This window comes from Lonchura striata, chromosome 9, assembly GCF_050655825.1.
Source record: "Lonchura striata isolate lonStrDom1 chromosome 9, ASM5065582v1, whole genome shotgun sequence".
NCBI lineage: Eukaryota > Metazoa > Chordata > Aves > Passeriformes > Estrildidae > Lonchura > Lonchura striata.
Window position 1 is genome coordinate 9,277,768 of NC_140711.1, and position 23,472 is coordinate 9,301,239.

Consider the following 23,472-nt stretch of genomic DNA (forward strand, 5'->3'; position numbering starts at 1 on the left):
GAGACACACTAGGCCTGCTGAGTCAGGCCTGGAGGAGATAAGCAGATGTTCCTGAGCTCCAGGTGACAGCAGAGTGTAGGCAAGAGAGAGAAGCCTCTCTTCCTGAAGCACAGTGCTCCAAAGCCCTCGTGCAGAGCCTGCTTTGCAGGGGTGATGCACAGGGCAGCTTGTGCAGGGTCACTGAGGAGGAGTGGGGAAAGGCTGGCTGGGACACCGAGACCCAGTCTGGCAGCAATTAGACAGCTGACCCATATCCAGACCTCTGAATTATGACACTTCTGACCTAGTTTCCACCCTTCCTATGTCTGACTATATTCCAAACTCCAATAATTGTCTACTCTCTGCTGTGAGAACACGGATTCAAGGCCCCAGTGCTATTCTTTAGACAATTTTAAGTCTGTTGTGTGAGAAAAGAAATGTTCATTTCACCTCTAAAATCAGTTATTTTTATTTTCCATATTTGTTCAATATTTATAATGAAGACTTGGAATGAATATTTCTTGTCTCCCAGATTTTTTTTTTTTTTTTTGCTGTATATCTGAGCACTGTGTAAAGAGCTCAGATCACCACACTCTGAAATTACAGTAAATTCCTATTTGAGTGCCAGCTACTCATATGAATGTGTGGTAACAAAAGCTGATGTACTCACTTTCCCCCTAAATTTTCCTAAATATGATGAAGAACTCAAAGCATTAGTTCTGCTTTACAGCAACTCCTCACAGTTCCAGAACACTGCTGAGATTCTGCCCAGTCTTGAAGGACCCCTAATTGTGAACGGGGATTGTGATCAAGATATCACAGAAATACCTGGTGCACACCACATTCTTACTCTTGCAAAAACTGATTTGAAAATTTATTAAAGCTTTAAGAAAAAAAAGAAACAAAAAACTACCAAATTGCCAGTGGTCTTAAGGAGCAAAAAGCAGCTGAAGAGCAAACACCACCCTGCCCTACAGGGCGTCCATAAGAAGGTTCAGTCCCCAGCAGAATTAATGTGGATTAGGGAAGGCAAAAAATTATTCTCCCCAACCCAGAGTTAAAGGAAGAGTCTGGAAGGAGTAAACTGCATATTTCCTGGGCTTTGTAGTATTCTAGACTATTCACCACATATTCTGACTCTGGTAACATTTACTTTTGCATTCTCTGTGGATTAAAAAAAAAAGAAAAAAATGTTCATAATACAGAATTATTAGTAAAGGCTAGTTAAATGATGCTAAATCCAAACAAAAGCTTTTCTCAGAATAAAGGAAAGGTTAACTAAACTGCACAAGGTATAGCAAATGCCATGAAAAAATTTAGTGTAGTCTAGCAATCATTATTTTATTTATACTTTTAGAATAACCTTTTTTTAAAGGCTCAAATATGTGTACTTGGTTTTAAGGAGTTCTTTAAAGCACAGCACACATAATAATGTTTAAGTCTTGAGACTTGAAAGGCAATAGCTACCAGTGTCAGAAGGGGCTTTCCCAGGAAGAAAGTAAGGATGTCTAGGCTTTAATCAATGTCTGAGTTGATATTTTCTTGGGGAAAATAGCAAAAAAGAAGAAAATGCCCATATGCCCATATTGTTTCCAAGATTCTCTTTAATCTGTAGCCTTATGAAGCATCTGTGATATGTATCCATAAAATGAAATATTTTTCTGAGCCCAATTGAGCTTTTAGCAAAACAAAATAACCCTTAAATGTCTTGCTTTCAGTGACCCCCTTGCTCACATAAATAAATGCTGGTGTGTGAGTTCTGCATCATCTCAGCTGTTTTCTTCTAACAACAGAGATGATCAGACCTGGACAAATATAGATTTTGAGCACTTCTTGGGTGTGTCTAAAAAGGTTGCTTTTCTGTAAATGATCTCAACCTTTATGAGCCTTTGGCAAATCTGAATCCCAGCTCTTTTTATGCCTTCCCTGCGTTGGCTTCCCCAGCATGTGTTCCTACAGAAGTGCAAGAGAGACCTGATTTGGTGGTAATGCAACTCTTTCCAGAAATTCATCAGGCAGATGTTTCTAACACTTCTTAGACAGTCTCAAGGCTCGTGTCCAACAGTCTCCTTTATACCTCCATAGAAGTCCTTCCTTTCTGTGGAACCATCAGGGTGATTTTTACTTAGTTGTCAGGTTTCACACCGTTTGGATTCCCGCATGCTGTGAGCGTGACTGGTTTCCAGGATCTCGTTCGGTCGGTAGAAATCTCTGCTTTACCAAATTCCAAGGCAGTGTGCTAAGCTGAAAGGCCGGCGCACCTTCCTCGGAGAGGCCTGACCGCCCTCTGCTCAGAAAGTAAAACGAGCTCTTTTGAAGCCTCAGGCGGAGCTCTGGGAAATCAGGAATCACAGGAGTGGAGGCGTTCACAAGCACTGGGGTGATTTAGAAGCGTGGGTTCCTGGCTTTCAGCGAGAACCAAACTATTGAATGACATCAGCCTTGTAACTGTATTTGAATAGAATACGTTGAACTGTGTCAGGCCTTTTATTTATTTATTTTTTTTTTTCCCAGCTGCAATTATATTTTTGCTCTATAGTCTACAGTCAGAATTTTCTGCTTTCCAAAGCTCACAGAAAAATATATTGTGCTTTCCTTTTCCCCCCTCCCTTCCCCTGTTAAGTATCAGTAGTTCCCAATACCCCAGTGTCCTGGAATTAAAATTTGCTGTAATGAAACGCAGGATCAAACAAGCTAATGCAAAATGACAGATAATACCTGGACAGAGATCAATACTCCTTTACATGCCTATAGGAAAGAATTGCTAAATAGTTTCTTTTATTGCCTTGCTGCTATCTGCATTAATGGTAAACATTCTAAAGGGGTTTTAAGTTTCTATTATTAATCTATCAAAATACTTATCATCTTGGCCTCATCAGTTAGCACTTATTTCACCATCATTAAGATCTTCTCATTTTCAAGTGGAGAGCAAATTATTATTATTACCTACCTCATTCTCTTTTCTAGTACAAATTATATCATTAGGACACATTTACACATCTGCTTCTTAAAACTTGGAACATTTTGAGATTTGATTCCACTTACCGTCTTTCTCTCCTTCAGTACTAATGTACTCACGTGTGTATCAGCAAACCTTTCAGAGAAATGATGACTGGCATTTTACTGAGACCTGTGTCTTCGGCACTTTGACCTTTTAGAAAGTACAACACATCCTGTGTTAAATGCTTACTTAATAAAATGCACATCTTTACAGCAAGGTAACACCTGTTGGAGCATCCATAAAATAGCCGTGACTGGAGAAGTGCAGTTCTCCCTTTGGCTGGAATAACTTGATCAGTTGTCCTTTATAGAGTACAAACCCACAGTGATTCCACAAGATATATTATTATTTTAGTCTAAGATTTATTTGGGAACAATACAGAATTATTATTATGGGACCTTAGCTATATAGAGCCAGCTGTTAGCACAGTGACTGACATGAGGCTTTTCCTGTCCACCAGGAGAATAGGCAGTAGTCATAGAATATTTCCTCTCTGCCTCCAAGTAACAAATTAAAAAGAAAGCAAGCAAGACAAAGATAGATGCATGATTCATAGGTTTTCAGGATTCTATTGAAAACTTGTCCAGAAAGTTAAGTAATAGTATATTTTCTATTTATATAATAATATTGAGCAATATATATATTATTGATGACACTGTCAATGTAATGAGATAATCAAATAATTGATCTCTAGTAAATCTTCATTTTCACACACATGCCAAATCTTACAGCTTTTAAAATATTCACACTACTGCCTAATTATAGTTTTTTCAGTCTAAGTATTACAGTTAAATCCCCCTGCTATCTTCTTGTATCAGTGATATAATTGTATAACATTTTAGATTAATGTTGCATTGCAACACTGTACTCAAGAAAATAAAATGAAATTTAAAAGACTTTCCAGCTTTTCAGGATTTCTCTTTTTTTCAGGATTTCTCTGGAAATGTAGGGATGAATCAAGCATGTGTTTCCTGTCCCACTCAAACAGCAGCACTTTTCCCAAGCTGAAGTGAGATTGTGGCCCTATATCTTGCTTTTTAATGCCTTTATCTGTTTTACTTTCCCTGGCTTTTTCCAAATTCTTGCAGCCTGCCCTCCACCCAGTTGGAGTGAGCTGCTAAAACTAATTTTCATCCTGTGATGAGGTGACAACTGATGAACAGTGGTTGTGTATAATTGATTTCTTTTTAAACCAATGACTCTTTTATGTCCAAGGAGAGGGAAAATGCTCCTCTATTGCATTTTTGGTGAGTTAAAATAACCTCCTCCATGACTGACATGACATTACTCTCACTATTTCCTCTATGATTATATGATCTCTGCCATATCTGGGATGGAAAATCCACGTGCCATGCCAGTTATACAGTACATTCTAGTAAGGGGTCATTTCACAGGGCAGTATTAAATTAGTTTCCAAGACTATGACAAACTACAAAGTGGCCAGTTTTGCTGGCTGGCTGGAGACACTAATGAAATCGAGAAAATGCAGTTGTCATTTGCAGTGGGACTTGATTCTTGTCAGTAAAGACCTCTTCTGAGAATTGCAGGTTTGGCAGAGAAAATGTGACAGTGAGAGGAATGCAACTGGAAAATCATTCATAAGCTTTTCCCAGTCTATTACTGTATCTCACTTAATGGAACTAAAGTGCTCTTGAAAGCACAGTCTTTTGTACCATATCAGTTGACTTCAATCCCTTGCAAATGGAGGTATTAATTTTGCTTAGAAAACTATTCCTTAAAACAGGGAACCAGGAAACATTGTTTATATCATTTGCAGTTTAATGAGACCTTAATATGTGAACAAGCTGGCCTAAGTTAAACCCGGCTACCTCCAGGCTGGGCTGGAGAGGGCATTTCAGGGCAGACTTTGCTATGGCAGGGGCAGAGCACAGCCACTGCTGGCTTTGGGCTTCTGAGCCTGTGCCCAAACACCAGGCAGGAGCTCCCAGCCTCCTGCTCTGACCGCTTTGGATTCTCAAACACATCTTTGCTTCACTCTTCATCAAAGAGAGGCTGGGTGCTTTGTTTAGACTGGCCTGAAAATAGCCTATGAGTCCCTGGAACAAGCAAAGAAAAGAAAGGATTACCCTGAAGGAAACCCCCGTAAATCACCACTGAAAACTGCAAGGAACACGGGCTGATTGCCTTCACTGCCTCTACATAAAAACACACATTTGGAAAGGAACCAACCATTGCAGCAGTAGCAGTACTTCATCCTTCATCCTTCATCCTTCAGTAAACCCAAGCAACCAAGGATCTCATACTGGAATGTATCTGTACTCCCTTATTCCTAGCTAGCAGGTGAGGATACTAAAAGAATTTGTATAAGGTAATTTTGTGGAATAACAGGAGGGAAAACCAATTCTTTTTTCATGCTACACAGCTTTGCAAAGTTGTCTTGTCTCCTTTCCTTATCAAGCCTATGAATTCTCAGCTCCTGGAGAAATGGCAATTTATATAGTTTCATAAATTTATATAGTTTCATAAAAAAAGCCTTTCAACAATAGATCAGGGAACATCATCAGTTTGTCTATTTATGGAAGCAGCCTTCAGGAATTTTGTAAAAATATAGATATTTTGAAGATAAGACAAAATGATTAAACTTACCTAAAGTCAGCTGAATAAGTTTTAAAGACTGAACCCAAGATAACAGGTGTGGATTGGAAGGGATTTAGATTTGGTATCCTACTAACAAATCCATCAGTGTTCCTCTATTTCCTCTGAAAACCTTTAAATTAGATTAATAGAGTTGACCTGTTTTATGTCTAACCCAGTCTTCAACTCGCTCTCCCTCTGACAAAGCCATTAACTTGGATAAGCCTTACAGTACATGTAATCCTGATTTTTCCTACATCTGTCTTGGAGGTTCACATATTTGACCTGTATCTGCACTAATTGGTTGAAATATCTGTAAAGTCTATCTTCTTTTATAAGGCTAGAAAGCACAGTGGATTTAGGGATTTGCATACATATTAAAATAACTCAACTTGTTAAAAGTCTTTCCCTGCACAAGCTCTATTACATTCTAGGAATGAGATATTTCATTCTGGTCCTGCAAACAAAATGTATTTATTCATTGCAGAAAGAATAGTAAGAGCATTTGCTCTTTAAAACTCATTCTAAAGAATAACATTGATTCAGATCCTTTTAAAAACAAAGGCCTGTGTTGGAAATACATTGTTTTAATAAAAAGTATGATTAATTTTGTTTACTATTTAATCAGTTATAATCAGCTGATTCATCATTTCTAATGTGACAGCATGTTTTGCTACTTTACAGAAGGGAGAGGCCAAATAGCTGATCCTACAACCTGCTACTTCCAACTGCAATACTGACAAGACATGAGCTGAGTACTTACCTTATTTTCCATATTGCCTAATCTCTGTTATACAACTCGAGTTTTATGGTTTGGGATTACTTGGCAGGTGTTATATCTAAAAATGGAAGCATTGCAAAACTGGCTACAGTTGCTAAACTTTCACCAAACTCAGTAATTCTCATAAGATTCCTGCATCACCCATGATTTCACTGTGGAGTTAAATTTGAGTGCTGGTGTTAGTGGCTGAATACCAAGTGGCAGATGCAGGTGGTTTTGTGCAGTATCTGCAGCAGGCAGGGCTGGGGAATGTCATGCAGGGCCCTCACCACACGCTCTTGCATCCATGCAAGGATCATCCATATTTTTTCCTGAAGCAGCTTGCCTTTCTCCAGCCACCCTCTCCAATCTACTAAGCTCTGTCCATAGTTATTAGCTCAAGTACAGCTTGAGTGCAAGAAGATCTATTGCCTCCAATACTTGAATTCCTTCCAATACTTTTTTTCCTGAGTAGAGATTTATTGCTTCCAACTGGCCCATCTGTGTGAGCCTGTGCTGTGAGCATGGAACTGGCCTGGCTCAGCAGGAGCTCAGGGATGGCCAGGCTGGGCTCAGGGGAGGGAAACCAAAGCTGACCTTTGCAAGCAGCCAGGGATGTGCCTGGGACAGCTTCAAGGTACACAGGGCGCAAGAACTATCTGGGTATACACAAAGCACTACTCCTATTTATAGACCAACTTTATACTAAACTTTTAGAATGGATCTGTTTCTGATCAGTCCTAACAATACCAATACCATGAAATAGATGAAGACTAAATTCTCACAAAGCACCCAGTGGTGTCTTTTTCAGCAGAAATAAATGGCCATAAAATGGAGTTTTCACACAGAAAAGGAAGCATACCATTTCAAGCATCAGTATCATGAAACTTACTGTTCAAATCTTCAACTTTCTATCAACAATCTTTGATTATATTTACCTTGAAGAATTTTATTCTTTACTAGTTAAAAATGCATAAATTAAATGTTCTGTGTTGAAGTCCAAAGGGATCAATTATTCATTATCAATTAAGTATTTTCATCAGCCAGCATTCTCAAATTGGACTTTCTCACTATCAAAAATTAACTATTGGTACTATTAAGACCAAGCAGTAGCATAATATCTTTATGTATTAATCTCTGTATTACAGAAGCAGCAATAAAAATATTCTAGATAGTCCTAATAATGCTAAAAATAAATCTCAGCGATTGTGTCCTTTTTAGCTTGTCCGCTATGAAAATGTGTATATCCTTTCAGTTAACTACAGTGTGATAAAAATGGTATGAAATAAATCTGTAAAGTAAAAACTGGCAAAATCTCTGCTTTAGTTTCTTTTGTACACAAAGGAGAAAGATATTCCTTTGTCACATATGCATTAGAAGTAAAATTTCTATTGTGCTGACATCAATGTCAAATTCTGAACAGTTTCAGCTGAGAAGGGTTTAAATTTCAGAAGTTTGTTTTATGCCATATAACAACTTCTCCATCTAAATCACATGTTCCATAAAGCACTGTAATGGTCTCTGGGTTTTGTCAAAGGAGCTGTTCAGCTCTCTGGCTGGATCAAAGCTATCCTTGCCACTGTCATAATAATTAATTAGGTATTAGTAATTGTTAGTTAGGCACTATTCCTAAAATCCGTATTTTATTTGGACTTGGCATAATACTGCCTCAGAGAACTTTACATTACTTTTTAGTAACAAATTTTTGCACCTCAGAATATGACATAAAAAAATCATTCTAAATGAGAAGAAATTTTCTTGATAGGTAATTTCTGATGTTGATGATGTTCATAATAGGTTTTTGAGGAATATAATGAAAGTGCCTAAAATATGGACCTTTCCTTCCCTGGGCAATAATTGGTTAGAATGTGCTTCTGCAGAGATGTTTTGATTCATTCCTTGGGGAATGTTAACTGCATAGGGAGCTGTCCTCTAAAATACGCTACAGTACAGCAGAGGTTTTAAATTTGACTGTGTGAAAATAGCATAGTGTGGCCAGTATGACTTCAAATGCCATGAACAGCAGGCATGGGATTGGCAGTTTTGTCTAATATTTAATGGTAATTCACTTTATTGTGCCATATTACACTTGGCTGTTCATTAATTTGTGTCTTTAAGGGGCTCCAAGGAAAATGCACTGTGAGGGTACCACAGGAAAATGGGGAAGACTTAAAAAAACCTCTTTGTAACAAGGTGTATGCTCAGATATATTTTGGGGTTTTTTTAATATGTTAATATATAGACAATATATATGTACATATCATAGTTACAAAGTTAGCCTTTAACACCTATTTCACTCCCAGGCCAGCTTTGGGACTATTTTTTTTTCCTTATCCTTTTTTAGATCATTCAGTACACAATCTACTCTGTGACAATCATATAAAACTGTGTCAGACTCAGCCAGTGACTTTAATTGTGTCACAAATGTAATGTGACATGAGCAATGCGCCCTGGTGTTCCAAGGAATAACACAATGTGTCACCGTGGCAATGTGTAAATTAGGCTTCTCCAAGTGCCATTGTTATGGAAACCCTGGCCTTCAAATGAAGCTATTGCACAGGAGTGCAGGAATGTGAGCCCAGGAGCAGCTCTGGCCTGGCATTTGGTTATGGCCACACTGAATTCTTTTCTGCGATCCATAAATAATATAACAATACTTCTGACTATCCCAGACGGACTTCAAAAGATTTTAATCAAATGGTAATTCTAAAGGTGTTTATATGTGTCAAAAATCTCCAAGACTGCAGATATGTTTTTTCTCACCAAGGTGCAGTTCATCTGCCAGAGAGGGATTCCAATTTCTTCCTCCCCACATCTATAAATACACCTGTGCAGATAATATAAGGATTTCAACTACTCTGTGTATGCCACATACTCTACTTGGATTTCAAATTTTTATGAGTCATGTTCCCCAATATTTCTAAAACTTGAAGAGATATTAATTTAACATTTTCAAAGAGAGAGCAATTGGATGTCTCTTGTGTGATAGCATGGAACATTTAAATTGGACCCATCTCTATATTTTGAAATTTAATGCTTCAATCTATGTGATAGTTACAGACTGAGTCCAGTCAAGAGACTCTTTTGTTTTGTTCATTAAAAAGAGATTTTGATATGTGCTTTGTGTGCTTGATTAGCACAGCTAACAAACTTCTGCTGTCTATAGTTGATAATAAAATGATATTCAGTGGACTGTGATCTTCGCATGAGACAGTCATTTAGGACCGGGAGCACTGTACTCATGGAGCTTGGTTAAATGTTATTGCAATTCAGGTTCATTAATTTTTCTAATTAATCTGATTGATTAAAAGTAGTTGTGAAGCCCAATTGGAAAATCAGAGCAACAAAGTCATTGAAAAATCCGCTGACTATGGTGAAAGATTTGGAAACACTCTAAAAGATGAGACCAAAAAAAAAAAGCAGCAAGGGAGTCCTGGCCACAGTCACAGACCTGGAGTGGTTAGAATGTTTAGTCCCCACTGCCTGGAGCTAAACCATTCCTAATGGTGTTAGTTCCAGCTCACTTAAATAAGTCAATTAAGTAATGTATTTTCTGGTCTGGTTTTTCATTCTTTTGCTTTTGAAAGCCAAGTCTATGTTTGGCATTTTGTAAGTAGGAGTGGAAGTGACTGTTCAATATAAAATTCAGGGCAAGGCCTGAGCCCAGCACTCATGGTCCAAACCAGTGGGGATATTTTAGTGCTAGCAGGCAACTCCACCAGGCTCTAAGAGCCTCGAAAGCCTTTCCTTGCTGGGGCTATGCCAGTGGTAATGGTGCCACCACACTTGTGTCTGACTTTGTATGATTACAGGCTGCCTGTGGGCTGAGACCCATCAGTAACTGGAGTGCACTGTGCATTCTGAGCATCCTGGTTTAATCTGAAGGAATCCAGTTTGACACAGAATGGGAAGTGGACAGAACTGGAAGCTCCTCTTTAAGAACTTTCCTATTCCAAGCGAAGTATCAAGGCAGACTTATTAATTTGTCTCCTTTCAGATCAGACTGGCTAATAACTTTTCCATTCTCCAGGTCATTATGCCATGATCAATATATCAATATTTTCTGTTAACTATTACTACAGATGTCTTTTGCATGGCTGCATTGCTGAAGTGGTGCATAGTCACTCTGTGTATTGGAGCTTCCATCCAGGTCAAGCATTTAGGACTTTTGGGGTTTTATATTTTAATCATATCCAATTAATGGGCTTCTTCTGTACTTTTGCCACAAGCCCATATGCATTTTGCTGTGTTGAAGAAATTAATAATTGCAACCTATATATTGAGAAATATTATATATTATATATTATATATTATATATTATATATTATATATTATATATTATATATTATATATTATATATTATATATTATATATTATATATTATATTTGTTGTCACAAAGTGCCCACAAGCTCCATAGGAGCCAGCACTGAGGGCTTGATTCCTGAGCTCTGTGTTTGCATATTCCAGACGGGATGGACAAGTCACAAACTCTGGGTCTGTGTGCAGGCCAGTCTGGACTTCAGAGCCCTCTGAAGAGAGAAATATATCAAAAGTGTATCTGTGTCCCACCAGCACAATTAAACTCCCCAGAATGTGTTGAAGTGGTGATTATTGAGCTTCTCAGACGTGTTGAAAGATCTCAAAATTGCCCTTTTACACCAGAGGTTTTCATTTAATTAATACTATCAAATAGGCTGCAGTGTCCTATTTCAGAGTAATCAGATTTCAATTATACTGCAGTCAAGGCCCACAAGACCACATAACATCCCTGTTTCTGCAGATTACACTAAGTTATGATGATATTTGGAATATTTTAATTTGTCTTTTTTGTGTGGTTTTAAGCCAGAGATGCAAGTTAGATATATTGCTCCAACAAGCTGGCTTTTTGTATTAGGTATTCAGATAGTAGGCAGTTCTGAAATATTCTAAAAGGCTTCTATAACCTTTATTACATCAATTAACACTCACTTTTAATGTTAGTCTGTTCTGCCAAGCAAATCACCCAGCATGGTCATCTTTGTGCAAGGATACTTTTTTCCAGCAGAAAGGAGATCATGATTCCATGTTCCACAACAACAAGACAAGAATCTCCCCAAAAATTGGGAGATTACCTGATTACAATGAATTAAAAATATTAACACATTAATATTAAATTAATCAATTAATTTAATTAAATTTGTTGTAGAAGATAATAATTATGTGTATGGGCTTCCTCAGCATGATTTGCTTTGGTACATCAATGGACGATTAATGTCATTTTAAGAGTAAAAAAAAAAATGAATGATTTCTCTGGATCTGATCTATTCAATTGGTGGCGGATACAAATATCAGTTAGTGTCTATCACTTTTCTCTGACAGGACTCTGAAACTGAGTGCTGAACCATCTGAAATTCCTGAAAGGTATCTATGGTACTCCAAAAACTTTGAATCAGATTCTTATCCAGACATTTGATTTACTTTGCATCTCTAGACAGGGCTTCATAGTTTAACACTGAACATGGTTTATGTAATAAGAGCAGGAGGGCTATTAATACCCTAAATACAATGTACATAAGGTAACACTAGAGTTAATCTTTTGTTGCTGTAGATAAAGAACAAGACTCATATTTGGGGGACTTGTCATTAGATTATGACATCATACTAATATAATAGGAGCAAGAATAAAAGATGACATCAATTTGATGTTCTTCATTGGTCTCAAGCTTTGTGAAGTGATTTGAATGGCTTGGATTGTAACAAGTCTTACTAACACAGAAGACAAAGATTAATTAGAAAACATTAAAAGCTCTTGGCAAATAAGAATTTTAGTAACAAAGATGCTGCATACAAATAATCCTAATAGAATATAACTCTATTGTTTCATACTTCAGGCATAAGTGGGGAATTCAGTTCCATTGTAATGCTCTAGTGTGAAATGTGACAGCTAAAATTGCTTCAATGACCCTCATCCAAGAGGCTGTGAATACTCAGAAAGTGATTCTTAGGCAAGTTTTTTTTATTACCAGATCTGCCTGATATTCTTCCTTATTTAATAAATACCATATCTCTTTTTTTTTCAAACCAATTTCTTGTTATATCACTCATTTTGCTGACAATTTTTGAGTATAGAATACAGTGATAAAAGCATAGAGAAAATTTAATGACAAAATGTAACAACTACTGTATACACTGTAAGGGGGAAAAACAGTCCAGTCAAAATCCCAAAAAATTAAAGAAGAAATAAAGGAAGGATGTTCTTTTATATGTCATCTAGGAGAAAAACAGGTCTCAGTAACAAAGGATCTGTGTTGCCTTCATACTTTTGATGATCATATTTCACCCTCTTTAGCTCACATACAAAGAGATTTTCTGTTTAGCTATGAATCTTCCAGCTTGAGGAAGACACAAGAGAAATAAACAACTACAGAAACATTTGGAAGCGTTTTTTGTTGCTGCAGGAGCAGAGCACAGTTGTGCAGAGCAGAAAGGCACTGACAGATATGAGTTTGACTCTGCTCACCCAGCTAGAATTCTTGCTTGAGAAATCCCTCTGCCCCTCACCTCTGTAACTCCATCAGTGGAAATCAAACCTCAAGCTGCTGCACGAAGATGAAAATCTCAGAACATGCCATAATGCCAGTTGAAATTCCCAGCAGCAGAAGGGAAAGCACAAACAGTGGGAATGGCAAAGCCATGACCAAATCCATCCTGCCAGGACCAGGTGGATAATTCATGCATAATTTACTCACAGAATGTCAATGGGTATTGGATTCAGAAATTTTAGTTTTCTATGATCCATAACCTGTTTTAGAGTAGGCTCTATATATTTTTTCAAACATTGTTCTGACAACCTGTTCATACATGAGCATTTTTTGTGACTCCAGGTTTTGGAGTTTGCCATCATCTTATGAAATATGCCTGACATAGTTTCTGTTCCATTAAGCAATTAGAAAATATTTGTCTGGTTTTCAATAAGTAACCATAATTATGCATTATTATTAACTAGTATAACTATCTACTAATAAGTAATGTCTACCCACTAATCTACAAAATAACCAACCAATCTACCTATTAACCTACAAAGACCTGCCAAGAGATACTAGTAAATATTAATCACACTTCTAAGGCACTGGAGGACAAATACCTTGGGCTATGTGCTTCACAGAACAGGTTACTGGGACACTAAAGTAGATGTGAAAGCATATTTCAGCTAAATTCTGGCTGCAGACTGGTCATCCCCATTCCATCCTGAATTTGGAACCTTCTTTACTTGGAAGGAGCAGCAGAATTGGTCCACTCTTCCTCCTGTGACAGCATCAACATGAGTGCAAGGGCTGTGCTCTTTTCACCCATTTTGTCTGACCCAGATATAATTTCAGGATCACTGCTACGCTGTAAGAGAACATCAGCAGCCATGTGGCTTACACCAGTTTCACATGTCTGCAGTCCCATCTCCCTGGGAACTGCCTGCCTTTCTTCCCCAGTCTTCTCCCCAGTATCGCCCCAGCACCATCAACACCAATATTGTGCCCTGGTACTTTCCTTTATTGCCACACACTGGTATCACCCTTGAATCCACTGCCCAATGTTTTCAGCATCTTTCTGGTCTCCAAAGCCCTCAGCAATTTTGCTTCAGGCAAGAGGGCCTGGTGACATCTATATCCTCCCTGTCCATTTTACTGCATCTCTCCCAACTGATGTGATTTTAGCTAAATTCAAGGTCATCTCCACACCAGAGAGTCATCTCCACATCCTCAGGATTTTGCAGACACTGCAGGAGTGTGCTAGGCTAAATATTTACCATCACAAGTTCCCAGTGACTATCCCACAGCCACTCCCTCAACCCAGTATCGTTCAGCTCGCAGCTCGTCTCCTCCCACCTCTCACTCTGAAGGGCTGCACGAAAGAAGGCAAGCACTACCTCATGCTAATAGGGAGAATGTGGTTAATATTTTCTCTATATTTAATCTCATCAGCTCACTCACTAGGTGACATAATTAATGAACGAGCATACAGATTTGTATTCCTACATGGTTCTTTGTTCTGAGGGACATCCTCTGTTCAGTGTAGCAGTATGCAAATACCTTGCTTATGGGTGCCTACCCATCACCTTACTCATGCAGCAGGAAAGAGGGGAATTTTCTCAAGACTTGCTACAAAGGATTGGGAAGCACCTGTTGCTAGTATTTCTAGGCACACACGCAGTTGTACTTCTCCCAGCCCCAGTTAAGAGAATTTGAAGGCTGGATGCATCTTGCCTCCTTGGCTCTGAGCTGGGAACGAAAGTGGGGTAGCTTGTGTCTAGGTGGCTGCTGGGTAGCAATGTCTCTTCCTGTGCTTAAGCCACCTCAGCAGTACAGCTGAGCTGAGAAAGAGGAAATATAAAGCAGGTGTTGCACAAAAAAGGTGAGGTTTGGGTAAAACCCTCACCTGAGTGCCTGTGCTTCCCCTCATGAGTCTGATTCACTTCTGTCCCTTTGATAAAAAGAGAGCTGTCATTAAGCTACTTTCAGAGAGAAAACAGCCAAACAGCAGAGATGGTGGAGAGAAATGGTTTTAACAAAAAGGTCTGTCCTGTGGGATTCATCCAACTTTGTGGAATTCATACTCACAGTAAAGAAAGAACTGAAACCTTATGACAAATGTCATGAAATACAGGATATATATTCCCCACTGATGTTGTCCACATAATTTTGCCTCTTTTTTCTTTTAGCAGCCATGCTCTCTTCACCTTAAAAAGAAGCTCTTGTAATTAAATGCCTCTATGGAAAGCCCCCATCCGGGTCACAGTTTAAAGGCTTTCGTCTCTGTGCTGTTAAAATGATTCCTTGTCAAGCAGAGGAATGAGTAGACACATGTGCAAGCAACTGGGCACATTCAGGCAAGACATTCTTGTCAACCAGTGAGTTTTTGTAGTGATTTATCTGGTTTTAGGGTTCACTCCTGCTTTCTGTGCAGATTTAAAGGAAATTGCAAACATACATATTCGTCATCCTCTCTTAATGGAGATATAAGATCAGGAACTAAATAAGAAATGAGCTTTATTCAAAATTACAAAACAAATGGAATAGACTGATAAATACATTGGGATATTTTTATAAATTATGTTCCATGAACTTTGCACTCTGATAAAACTGTGGGGGGTTTATTTTGTTATCCCTTGGAGGCAAATTTTTGAACCTGAACATGCTTGCTTTAGAGTAAAATATACCAATGTTTAGATCACTTTTATTTTCCATTCATGTAGGCACACAGTTTGTGGAGATTGGGATGGGGCTGTAGGATCCTCATCCCCAGTGGGCTCAGCTGTGAGCAGCAGGTGAGCAGCGCTGACAGCAATGAGCCATGGAGTGCCCAGTGCACTGAGCAACCACCAAAGGGAACAGAGGGCACACAGGGGCACTGCATCACCTATGGTGGAGAAAATGAAATATTTGGGGGGAAAAGGTTGTAAATGACCAAGTAACTTGCAATGTTAGAGTGGAAACTATACCACTCTTGCTCAGGTCAAAGGAAACATTTACTTGCCCAACTGACTTTGGTTTTAATTGGAAGCAAGATACTGAATTAAGCTAAGCTGAGTTTACAGCAATATAGATTCCTTTTACATTAATGGCTATGACTTGCAGGAATAACATTTTTCTTTATGAAACTCCACATACTGAAGCATAATAAATATCTTGTATGTAATTATGAATCCTGGTTTCATGTATTTAAAGCTTGGCTGGAGGAGGCAGGAAAAAGCTAATAGAACAGTCTAGGTGAGGCCCACAAAAGAAGGGCCAGTGCAGTGACCCCTCTGTGTCCTGTGTCCTCTTCCTCTGTGCTGGATGGAGAAAGGATGGCTCTACAGACAGGGGTAAGAAATGAAAACAGCAGATATAAAACTTGTATTTGTAAATGTCAGCTGTGCCTCTCCATACACCAAGGGACTCAGAGCAGTTCAAACACTCCCTTTAGCTTACACTTCGTGTTTCAGCATCTTTCTCCTCTGCTGGTGTTGCAGCCTCCTGCATACACAGCAGCAGGCAGGGAGCTCTGCCTGCCTCCACAGCCCTTGGATACTCCTGCACATGTGCAAATGCACGGACCTGCCTTTCTCAGGTAGGTGTGACCAGCTGGAATGATTTATGGGGAATATTGCTGCATCTCCTCTCATTCCCTTGCTTGTCCCAGCATTAGCATTGCCATCTTTGGTTTCCCGTTGCCTTCCATCCTGAGAGAGCTTTCTGCCTGTACAGAGGCTCTGCAGTACAGCCACTTCAAAGTGCCAGGGAAGCATTAAGGTGTAGGAAGGGCAGCTGAGGAGATTCCCTTCAGATCCTGACCACCAGGTTTCATCTTTGGGCAGAGGAGTTTTGTTTCCAAGGCTTGCTCTTGCAGAGGTGCTGTGTGTGAAGGGTTGTATGGGCTGCAAAAGCAGCGCTGCTGCAAGTCTGCTTACCTCAGATGTCTGTGAAGTGAGGCCAGAGCAAAGCTTTTCACAGACTGCAGGACTCACAGCATTGCTTTGTATCTAACAATACACTAAAACTATGCTGTGAATTACTGGGGACTCTGACAGGATATCTCTTTATTTTTTTGAATTTCCCTTTTAAGTTACACCCAAATCTACTTTTCAGGTTCTTTGAAAAGTTGCTTGAAACTCCTTCAGAATTTACAGGGACTACACAGGGAAGCTGACCCTTGCAGCATCCATGTGCATTGAACAATTTTTATGAAAACAATTTCAAAATATGTATTGATTGTGTCAGGGGCTCTGTGACTGTCTGATCATAGCAGTGGAAGCACTGGCCAAGGGCACATGAGCCCTCTGTGCCATAGACAATTTTTCAGGACAGTTCTGCATCTTTTCCCCTCCCCAAATTTAGTATAAAGAGGACACCCTGCTACTGCTCTTGAATCTGGTGTTAGGAGATATCAGTGGAGATTTATTCTTCTATTTTCTCTTGAGGGTTTGGACAGGAAGCTCAATAGCATCCTTTCTGCTTTAATTTGACAGTTTTCTTCCCCTCTTCATCCAGAGATGGTGAAAGAATTTTAATTCAATCGTAAAAAGAAGAATTTCTAGCAGTGAACATTTGTCAGAGAAATCTTTGAAATATTGTGCATCTTTATTATTGCAGTCCTATTCCATGTGGCAGTGCATGTAAATAATCAAAAGCCTAGTAAAAAATGTGGTGTAAAGTAGAAAATAACATAGAAAGACAAACTCTATACAAAATTACAGAGATGAGTAATTCTCACTTACATCCCTGAGCTTTGGATAAGGTCTTTATGGCAGAGAGTAAAGAACATCTCTCTTCCAATAAATAGTAAAGTTGCCACTCAGTGGGAATGGGCACATAAAGGCTGCTCTTTTACTATTGGAGCTTTTATCCCACCAAGACACTAGTTATCTCCCAACAATTCCAAAAAACAATGTAGATTTCAATCTATATGAGAACATGGAATAGATGTAACCAGAATCACATTCCAAAGTCCAAATTTTCTTAATTAAACACTACTTTATATCATAATGTATTGCATAGAGCATCCATGTTATCTGATTATTCTTAAAAGAATGCAGATGCAATATTACATTCTGGCACTACATAAACATTTATAAATTCATAATGAAATGAAGCAAACATTATTTATCTTTAAAATCCAGGCACTAAACTTGAATATCCTCGTGGAAATTTTAATTAGCAATTTAGAAATGCTAAGGAAAAGTATCTGCTCCCAGTTGTCTGTTCAGGTTAAATTAAATTATTTCTGGAAGTAATATAATTATAATCCTTTTAGTTCTTAATCAATATTTTATTTACATTTATTTTCCTTGTACTACTTGATTAATTCTTTTGAAAATGGTGAGGTAGCTAGCTTATTTTCAGTTTATTTTATACTCACATGTATCTGCACTTTCAGAATAGATAAACCTCTTGCAGTACAGCAACAGCATAGAAATCATAAAATTATATTTCTTCAGTTGGGCAACTGGAATTCTACCATGTGTCAACAGGAATTACATAGCAAGTTTTCAGCTGACCTAAGTTCCTAAATGGAAATATCTTTCCTGGAAGTCACATAAGTTATACACTGCACAAAGGGTCTGATTCACATAGCTTCTCTTAAACTTATACAAAATGAATGGAAAGGAGAAAGTAACACTTATCATTCTTATTTAGCTACACTTTGCACTCTGACAGACCCAAAGCAAAGCCTAAACCTGGAAAGAGCCAAGCCCTGCACCAACTGGAATTCCACTGCTATTAAGGACTCCACATAACTGTCCCACAACAAACACACTTGATTACTCACCATGCAACATAGAGTGGCATATTCCTAATATATAAAGAGTCTGTTGGGATGGAAACCGTCTCAGCAGTGGTCAAAAGGGCAAAGATTCTCTTTTATTTATGCCAGATTTCTGAAGGCTTTTGTTAGTCTTTTCTCTGTATTAATCATGACACTGTTTGCTTCAGCCGCAGACTGTCCTGCAAAATGATGTGAACTCTTGCTCCAGTCAGATTTGAATTGAGAGCACATGATTAAGTCAGACTGATGGAGGGACTGAGGGTTATATTATACTTTACAATATACTTCAGAAAGCTTTTTCAATTTTTCTAGCTAATCATTACCTCTTTGCAGAGTTTGATTCTGCAGAGCTCTTGTGGGTGATTGGTGCCAGATCTGTCTCTGTGCACTTTAAAGGCAGCACATGAGATCCCAGTGTCAGCAGGGTTCAGCAGGTGGCTCAGCCACAGAACCAGCTCCCCAAGGCTGCTGTGGGCACCTGTGCCCAGCTTGGAGCAGGAGAAAGGCAGTGTCTGCCCAGCAGCGTGAGCTGAAGGCAGCAGCAGCAGGGGAAACTCATGCAAGGTTCCTCAGGTTTTATGCAAATTTCTAAAGACTTGGCAGGTCTGTTAAGATCTCAGTGCTGGCAGACACATTGTGTGGTACCATAATATACATAAATATATCAAACATCTGAGCTTTGGCATATTTATGTATATAGTGTGTGTATGCCTAAGCAAAGAAAATTGGTCGGTCCAGTGTTTCACCAAAACTGAAACCCAAACAGAAATTTTGTGTTGTTAAATAAATCCTTCATGCTTATTTTATAGTGTTTCATTTACTTTTTTTTTTCTCTCCTGAGCTAGAATTGAAGTACAAAATCCTAATGCTTACTAAAGAAAATGTTTTTCTGAGAGCTTTGCACCTATTTTGTATAACCTGAGCCTACTTTGCATAACCAAGAGGGTAATTAATCTATTTTAGATAACTATCCAAGCTGAAACTGTTGAGTGCTCATAGTTAAGTAGTTGAGTGATACAAAAGTGACTTGATTTTTTCAATATTTATAAAGTTATACATGTACTGGTGAAAATTATGACAAGTGCAAGATCTTGAACACCTCTTTTATATCTTTCCTATACTGATATATCAGATACAGGTTTCCATAGCATAAAGTGACTTTCTAAACTGTACTTCAGATTTCAAACTTTAGGTTATGGTTTGAAAAAGTTCTAAAAATAGCATAAGTGTTGAAGTGTCTGCAAAGGGAGAAATACAAAATGGTCCAGAATTGTGCTGAGGACATGAATCAGGAGGGCACGGCTGGTGCCCCGGGAGGGCCAAGCTGCCAGCTAGAGAGGCCACAGTGAAGAAATGGGCTCATCTCTGGGACCCCATGAAATGCCAACTATGTTTGTGGTAAAAATATATATTCCTGGGAAGGAACATTCCCAAGCACCAAGATGTGATGGGGGCCACCTGTTTGGAAAGCAGCTTTGCAGAAAAGGCCCCAGAGGTCCTGGGGAGGCAGGAGATGGAAACCTGACCTTGCAGTAAGGAACGCTGATGTATCTTGGGCTGCATTAGGAGTGTTGCCAGTGGAATGAAGGAGGTGATCCCTCCCCTCCACTCAACACCACACCACACCAGACCATATGAGCTCCCCAGAACAAGAGGGGTTTTGATACTGGAGAGTTTTTAATGAGGGACCACAAAGATGATGAGGGAACAGGAGCATCTCTCCTGTGAGGAAATGCTGGCAGACTTTTTAGACTAGAGGAGAAAAGGGTTGGAGGGAAACTTCTGCAATTGTCTGAAGAAGATGATGCCTGGTGACAGGGGCAAGCAATGGACAAAAAGTAAAACACAGGTGACTCCAGCTAGAACCTCTTTTTAACTGTGAGAATGACCAAGGGTGACCAGCATAGTCTTCCCATGGAGGCTGTGGAGCCCTCATTCCAGGGGATACTCAATAATCCTCTGGATATTGTCCTGGTTACTGGCTCTTGTCCCAGGATGGTTGAACAGGAACAAAATGTCCCATTTCCTTGGGCCCCCTGTACTGGCTGCTTTCACTTGTGTACCTCTGACACATTCTGAAGCATATTCTGGGAGAAACAAAATGGAGTGTCCCCTATCTGAATCTTTTTGAGATCATTATTTCTTTCATGTAAGAAGCAAAAAAATAGATTAGCTAAGTCTAAACTAAATATTGCAGTGAACTAGTTAAAATGCATTAGAATTTACTACAGATTAGCATTTTTGGTCACATTTTAAATGAATATATTTCGTTTGGTAACTGTCTGGAAAACTTCCATTATTTCTTCACATGGCCAGACAAAAACCGAGAAGACTTTACATGAGCTAGCAGAAAAATCAGATAAGTACAAAAACCTCAAAAAGGTCTTATATCTTTTTAGCACAAATACAGTGTAATTATATCAGTTGAAACTGTTCCTGATTACAGGAGGCTGGTGACTAAAACCTTGTATTAAACTATTTTTGGTCTTCATGTGTTGCTTAAAAGTTGATGTTTCTATGAACAGAATATTAATTCATTTGACAAATAGTCCTGATATGGGTTCAAATAATAAAAGTATGTTAGGATTTGGAGAGAAATTTCATTTGCCAGTCACACTAATGCATTATTCTAAGTTAATTAAAAAGCTTTCTTTTTTTGTTTGGTTTTTCATTTGAGTTCTGACCATTTCCTGATGTTTTAATTAGTTTTTTACACAGACATGTTATAATGAGCATCAAGTTAAGATCAATGGTTAGTAAAATTTATGACACTGGTTAGTAAAATTTATGACACTGTTACTCAACCAACCCTTAAGCTCTATTTGGCTTCATAATATTTCAGATGACTTGGTGTATGCAAACAGATACCTAAATCAGCTACTGTTACATATGTACTTAATGAATGAAATGACATTTATGGAAGTAGTCAGAATTTTTTCAATGCAACATTTTTTATTCCAACTGAAATTGTGCCAAAACTGGAACATTGACAAAAACTATTAACTTTGATGAAGATTCACAGGATTTTTCTAAACTCTAGAATAGGCTTCCTGGAAGATGAGTAAAAGATGGAAAACCTGAATTTCTTGAGCCAAATATGAACTATTTGGCCAAAGTCCCATTTTTGCAAAAAGTTTTGTCCCACTTTGATTCCAGATTGACACAGGAAGACTTTCAAAGAAAAACACATAAAATTAGATCCCCCACTTAGCCCTTGGTCCTTGTTGGAATTGCCATTATTAAACTGTAGCAGTTTTTCTGGGTTTATAACCTGCTCTCATTTACACCTCTGCAGTTGTGCTGTGGTTAGTTGGGAAAAACCTACAAAACAACTTATTTGAATGGAAGAGACTGTTAGCTGGAGCAGTGTTCCAAATTGCTGCAAACTTTCTCCACAGAAAAAGCTTTTGTTTAGGAATTTTGTTTAGGACAAAGGGGAAGGAAGCTGGCTCCTGACAGGAGGAAAAGAGAACCCAGGATGAGGTGGAAGGAGCCTGCAGGGCTGGACTGAGGATCATCCTGGCAAGGAAAATGACTCCCAGTGGGAATTAGGTAGTTGCTGCATTTGAATATTCACTCAGATGCATTCTTTCATCTTTAAGTGCCCAAGTACTTTTAATAAATCTCTGTCTGGGAGACTGAAACAGATGGGTTGCAGAAAAACAGAATTAAGATGTCTTAAGATAAAGGTTGAAAGCTTGAACCCAGTTTGATAAAACAAGGGTAATTGATGGTTCAGAGTGGTCAGGTTGATCAAGCCCAAATTGCTGAGGGACATATTTTAAATACAGACTTAATTAAATGATTTGGATAGAGGACTTTGAAATTTAGGGAAACCAGAGATGGAGATCTTGCAGCAATGAAAGAAGGGAGATATGACAGAGTATGACAGATGTGAGCATAGATGCTTCAGTGGGAAAATAACAGATTAAGCACAGCCTGGAGAAACAACATAGATGTGTAAGAGAAAGAACAGGAAAAGATAATTCCTAGCTCATAACCACAGAAATAAAAATAAGTTGAAAGAACAGGATACAGTAACCTGAATACTTGATTTTCACAATTAATTTACTGTTGCTTGTGCACTTAAGGAAGGACTGTGAAGACTAATCATTTTCCCACCCACTTGCAACTCTAGGAGAAAAGATTAAATGTGGATTTTTAAAAAAATGCCCTCTGTTTTGAATATGTGTATATATAAGTAAGAGCCATCCAGGTGCCCTCTCATTTAAGAACCAAATTCAGAACTTTCCTGGCATAAATTAGTACTCCAAGTTCAGTTCAAATGCCAGCAAACAATGATCTGATTTTCTGAACTGGCAAGTGCAAGACATCTCAGAATAAACATTGTATCCTATGACTTAGCAAGAATCATGTGTTTACCCCAATGCTGCCAAAGTACAGACAAATTGCAAATGGTTTAGGTAATTTCAAATTACTTCTGGGGCAAGCACCCCGTCTGAGATCTGAAAACTGAGCTGTTTAAAAATAGGCAGCTCACAAACATAATTTTTTCACTTCAGCAAGCTGTAGCAGTAGTGTGCCAATCTGAGATCCAATCTAGTGGCAGCTCTTGGTCTAATATGGTGACTATAGTTCAAATGCTTATAAATATTTTGTCTGGTAGGTCTAGGTGACTGTGCTAGCAGCACATGAGGCTGTACCTGTGGTAGTTAAAAGATTGCAGGCACTGTTTGGCTATAGAATTGTCAGTATGCCTGAACTGGCCTGACAATGCATTTTGCCTTTAACAGCAGAAGAGTACACATGCATTCCACCAGAAACACCCCAGCCCCCACCTTGAAGTTAATAGGACATCAAATTTTGGTACAAAGTGTTTAAAGTGTCTTGGTCTTA

At 38.6% G+C, this 23,472-nt stretch overlaps 1 protein-coding gene across 39 annotated transcripts in view; it reads left to right on the plus strand.

The window, feature by feature from the left end:
- Nucleotides 1-23,472, plus strand: part of LOC146766630 (uncharacterized) — a 250,204-nt gene that overhangs the window by 207,281 nt on the left and 19,451 nt on the right. The window lies entirely within an intron of this gene.